This window comes from Olea europaea, chromosome 11 (genome assembly GCF_002742605.1).
Source record: "Olea europaea var. sylvestris chromosome 11, O_europaea_v1, whole genome shotgun sequence".
NCBI classification, from domain to species: domain Eukaryota; kingdom Viridiplantae; phylum Streptophyta; class Magnoliopsida; order Lamiales; family Oleaceae; genus Olea; species Olea europaea.
This window is the reverse complement of record NC_036247.1, coordinates 8,311,360-8,317,367: the sequence shown is the minus strand read 5'-3', so window position 1 is coordinate 8,317,367 and position 6,008 is coordinate 8,311,360.

The following is a 6,008-nucleotide window of genomic DNA, read 5'->3' as shown; positions in this document are numbered from 1 at the left end:
ACCAAACACAATGAGATCTATTGGATGGGAATCGAAATAATTTAATTTTCCGCTGTGCATGTATAAGTAGATTCCCAACAGCACCTGCAATCAATCACAAATCATTAACTCTTTACTTTTTAGTCATAAAAAATAAAGTCATCTAGAGAAAGTGCTATTTTTGTTATTTGATTGTTAAGGTTTTTCTTTCGTTAGGTTTTTATTTTAACATGGATTAGGGTTTTCATTGAAATTTTTTCTTGTTATTAATTAATAAAATTTCGCCGAGTTTCTCTTAATTAATTATATCATAGTATTTTACACATTTAAATTAACGAGATTAAATTTGTATTCTTGAACAGTGCACAATTTAATTTTCTTGGAATTAGAAGATAGAGGATTTAAATTATTAAAACGTGTAAACTTTTGTCGTCTGCTTCTGTTGACACATAAATATTCAGCCCAAATCGAACGGCCCAAGGAATGAAGCCCAATTGGAGGATCCCCAAATCAGATAGCCCAGAGAACGAAACCCAATCAGACAATTTAGGATGAATGGAATACCATGCAGTCCCCCAGAGCTACTACTCTATTCTTGCCCAAACCTTCGAGTCGCCCAAGGTCTTAGCAAACATGAAGTGTTATGGTTATCAAGAAGCACAGTTATCAAAGCAGTTATTAAGCAGCCCTATCATGTTCCACGATTCAAGGAATTCAATTGAAAACGGTTGAACGACAAAGAGTAATGACAACAGTTAGAAAAGGTAGTTCCATGACAAGTTGGCCATTACGAGGAAAGTGGGCAGTTATAGAACGATCAAGCAGTTTTTAGGCGGTTATCATCCAGGGAGTATAAAAGGAAGAAAAGACATAGAGCAAAAGACCGAATCAAAAATACTCGAATAGAGAACATGTAATTTTAAATTTCTTAGTTTAGATTTAAACACTTCTTTCAGTAACTCGTGTGCTTGCGCTCATTGGAGGCATTCTGTTTTTACTTTCCGATTGTAAAGTCATCGCCAATAAATAACACCCATTTTTGGGATTTTGTCTTAAGAGGTTTGTTCCTTACACAATCGTCTGATCTTTTTTTAATTGTTAGCGACTAACTCGCGCAAAACAATTTGGCACGCCCAGTGGGACAGTGGTGTTTGGTGTTGAAAATACAAAATGTGAAACAATATGGCTCAGAGATCCGATAAAGAAGCAGCAAGTCAGGGAGGAGTCCAGTCTGTGATCGAGCGATATGAGAAGCAGCATGCCTCTCCACGAACAGATGGACAGAATCAGAGCAGTAACAGTCGTTACGAACCAATGACAGAGTTGAGTCCTCGAACTATGCGTGCACTACTTGGAGATCTCACACAAGATGTCGTTGAACATGTAAATCTTCGAAATATTCATAATATGGAAAGATTTACCCAAAATGGGAATATATATTATGACAATATGGCCAAACAACTAAACATTTTGAACGAAATAATGAATAAGTTAGTACGCCAAATATGTCAACCGGTTCTGCCTCTTGCAAACTACTTTCAAACTAGGACAATTGTGGGACATAATCCCTTGGTCCTAAATCCGAACCAAGGGGTAGAACCACTTTTTGGTCCCTCTACTTCAAACCAAGGGGGTGGTGCAGTGCTAAATCAGAACAATGGTAGTGGTACATCTAACTTGGGGGGTAATCCAAATGTAAGAGATAATGTCATAAACAATGGGCAGAATACCCCACGTGTTAATGAGGGAATAGATGTTCAGGCTAATGGTAATGGTCCAAATCATGGTAACTTTGTTGCCAATCAAGGACCAAACATCAGGTCTCATGCAAATCAACGGGTTAACCAACCCGTAGGAATTCCATATGACCCCAACGTCATGTTGAGGAATCAGATTATGAAAATCGTACAGGATCAGATGGCTTTTGGGGTGCGTCCTGTCATTAGGCTAACTTATACAAAGTCATATCCTGATTGGGTAGACCAAGCATATCCATGGCCTAGAGGATATAAAGTGCCAGAATTCTCACTGTTTACCGGTTTAGGGAAGGTGTCTACTTTAGAACATATATGGCGATTCACATTGCAAAGTGGTGATGTAACTGATTACCATAAAATGAGGGTTTTCCCTAATTCATTAACAGGAGTAGCTTTCTCCTGGTTCATCAACTTGCCAGCGAACTCTGTTCAAACATGGCAACAATTGGAACAATTATTTCACGCTCAGTTTTATAAAACTGAGTCTGAAGTTATTTTGGCTGATTTGGCGAATCTACGTCAAATGTCAAACGAATGGGCAGAAAGTTTTCTCCAAAGGTTCAAGACAGCAAGAAGCAAGTGTTTTATACCTCTGCCCGAAAATGAATTTGTCAAAATCGCTCAGGGTTGCTTGAGCTTTGATTTAAAAAAGAAATTCCAAGACAAGAAATTTCTCGATCTTTTCCAGTTGAGTGCGAATATGATTAGGTATGAACGACTGATAAGAGAAGAAGAGCAGATGAAAAATTCTAGTAAAGGGACTTATTACAAAGACCCAAATTTTGACGTTCATACCATCAGCGACGAGTCATACGATCAAGCCGAAATGTGTTTGGCCGAATTGGTCAAAGGAGACACGTATACTTGTCCTATAATGGCTACGCCTAGACCATCGGGCAAGGATGAGCCCATGAAAGATGGAAACATAAAGGCTAGAACGTTCTCGTTCGATGTAACCAAGGCTGACCTTATATTTGATAAATTATATAGGGATAAGTAAATAAAGTTGAGAGATAAGCATAAATTGTCAAACCCTGAACAAATTAAGGGTAAAAAATATTGTAAATGACATAATGCATGGTCACATTTGACTAATAATTGCTTGGTTTTTCGTCATGTATTGCAGGATGCCATTGAATCAGGACGAATTACGTTTGACGATAAGAAGACGATGGCAGTGGATAAAAATCCTTTTCCACAACCACTTGGAGTGAACATGGTAACGGCTGGTTTCAAAAACAAGTTGCCAAAATTCAAGTTGGTCATAGATGATGGAGAAGAGGACCCTGGACCACATCCCAGTGTCTTTGAACGAATCAAGGGGAAGGAGCCAAAAAGGGACGAAAACATTCTGTGTGCAAGATGTGAAAGAGAAGTGAGAGGGAACACGGAGAAACCAGGGATATGGCAGCATCCCCATCACCCTACTTTCTTCCCAAACACTCAGCCTAGTAGAGGGCGAGGTACATCATTCTATAGAGGACCGCCTCTTGAGAAGCAGTTCAGGGCAGTAGATAGTGGGAGAACCTTCAGGCCGCAACCCTGTCGGCCAAATGTATGACATTTGTTCCAATATAATGCAGGGAGGGCAATACCCTTCGATGAGATGACTAGAACCCAGTGTTTCCAGCGAAACTATGGACGAATGATGAGGCAGCAACAGGGAATGCCACATCCTAAAGCGCCTAAACTACTCGAGGTAGCCAATCAAAATGTTCTCGAAGATAATGAAGACATCGGTACAGATGAATCAATGAAAGAACTGCCAGAAACTTCTTTTGAGAGATCAAATTTTGAGCGAGACAGAAGGGATGGAGAAAATCCAGATCAGCCCCTTACTATCCAGTTCGGTACGTTACCTCCTGTCGTGGCTAATAATTACTTACTGGCCAATGAATTTAAGAATAAATAAAAAGAAGAAGAAGAAGGAGGACAACGAAGGAGATGCTTGCGTACTAGAATGTGAAGAAGGCCAGACTTCTGGAGAGATCGAAGAAGAAATCGACCTAGAAGCAGAAAGAAGAAGGAGATGAGTATCGCATAGTACTCTGTTGAAGCAACTACATCGAGAGGGAGTTCGCGAAGTAGACTTGTTGGGAGAACCATCTGGGTGTCCTTTCAATTTTTACGTACTGTACGGGATGCCCAAAAGGAAGAAGAGAGTACCTCGCTTTGAAAAGTATGGATCGCCTCCAAGAATAATGCCCCCTCCCACAGGTTGGGTAACTGATGAGGGAGCATTAGAAAACAGTAAGGAGGAAATTCAGGAGACAGAGGCTCAGCGCGATATGCTGCACGTCGACTTATCACAGGGGAATAATTCGACAGAAAACAAGCAGGAAGTTGAAATAGAAGCTGCCAAAAAGGTTATTTTTAAGCGGCCAGCCATGAAATTGACTAAACACTTGAGGCCATTGTACGTTAAAACTCTAGTTAACGGCGTCCCTTTGGCAAAAGTGCTTGTCGACAATGGAGCAGCTATAAACACCATTTCATTTAGGATGATGAGGAAATTTGCAAAGACAGAGGGTGACATGATTCCAACAGAAGTCATCCTTACGAGTTTTAATGGAGGAGCAACTTCAGCTAATGGAGTTATGCCATTGGACATAACTATAGGGACAATTACTAGGACCACAGTCTTCTTTGTAATAAATAGTCCTACTAGTTACAATGTGTTACTAGGAAAAGATTGGATACACGGAAGTCGCTGCATACCCTTATCACTCCATCAATGCCTGGTCTTTTGGAACAACAAGGGTGAAGCAGAGGTGGTGCAGGCCAATCATAGGCCTTTTGTCGCAGAAGCAAACTCAGTGGAAATGTTCATGTACGAAGGAAACTATGGACCTGTCAGGATAGTTCAAGATGGGAAAGAAACTCAGACCGTCACACAGAGTGAAGAGCCATTTTCAGTGGACGCACCCACTGAAATATTCAGCCAAATGAGACCAAATATAGTGGTGTTAGAAGAGCCAGTAATTGGCAAAAGAATAATCAAGGAGTCTTGAATGACTTTTAAGCTACAAAAGCAAATGGCCGATATTCAGGCCTTCAAAGTCAGATTAATGGCTTTCAATAAAGAATGCAAGGACAAAACGAAAGAAGAGACAGCCCTAAGAGCGCTGAAAGACAAATGGGCAGTATTCGAGATAGAACAAAGCATTGGCCGAGAAGTCAACAATGTGGACTGTTTAGAAGAAGAAGTACTTACAAGGGATCTGGACGACGAAGTGATGCAGATCATCAAACCTGGATACGCTCAAGCACAAGGCCCTCTGATCAAAGTAAATATTGGCAATGGCGGAAAAGATCTTCTAAAAAAGAATGGTAAACTAAGGGTGTGCATAGAATTTAAAAATTTAAACATAGCTACACCCAAAGATGAGTATCCAATGCCCACGGTGGATTCTTTAGTAGACTCAACTGCCAGACACGTCATATATTCTTTTATGGATGGGTATTCAGGATACAATCAAATTTATATAGCTGAAGAAGACATACACAAACTGCCTTTAGATGCCCTGGGTCTCTAGGATGTTTTGAATGGATGGTCATGCCTTTCGGCCTAAAAAATGCAGGAGCAACTTATCAAAGGGCAATGAATTTAATCTTTCATGATATGATAGGCAAGTTCGTTGAAGTTTATGTAGATGATATAGTGGTCAAATCCATTAAAGAAGAGGACCATTTCGAACAGTTAAGATGTTCGTTTGAGCGAATGAAGTAATATAAGCTAAAGTTGAATCCCTTGAAATGTGCATTTGGTGTTAATGCAGGGAATTTTCTTGATTTCTTGGTACACAAAAGAGGGATTGAACTTGATAAAAATAAAGCGATGGCCATTTTAGAGGCTAAACCACTTAGCAACAAAAAAGAATTGCAAAGGTTTCTAGTCCAAGTAAACTTTTTAAGATGCTTTATTTCTAACTGTGTAGGGCGAACTGAAATCTTTTCGCCGCTCTTAAAGCTGAAAAGTCAGGATGAATTTGTCTGGAAAGAAGAACATCAAAAGGCTTTTGAAAGCCTGAAGACATATTTATCAAGTCCACCAGTGTTGGTGTCACCAATCCAAGGACGGCCAATGAAAGTGTACGTATCAGCTAAAAAAGAATCAATAGCTGGAATGGTCGCTCAGGAAGACCAATTTGGTGAAGAAAGGGCAATTTACTACTTAAGTAGGCGGTTAACAAAATGTGAATATAATTACTCTGCTATCAAAAAATTATGTCTTGCATTGTATTTCACATGTACAAAATTAAAGGCTTATTT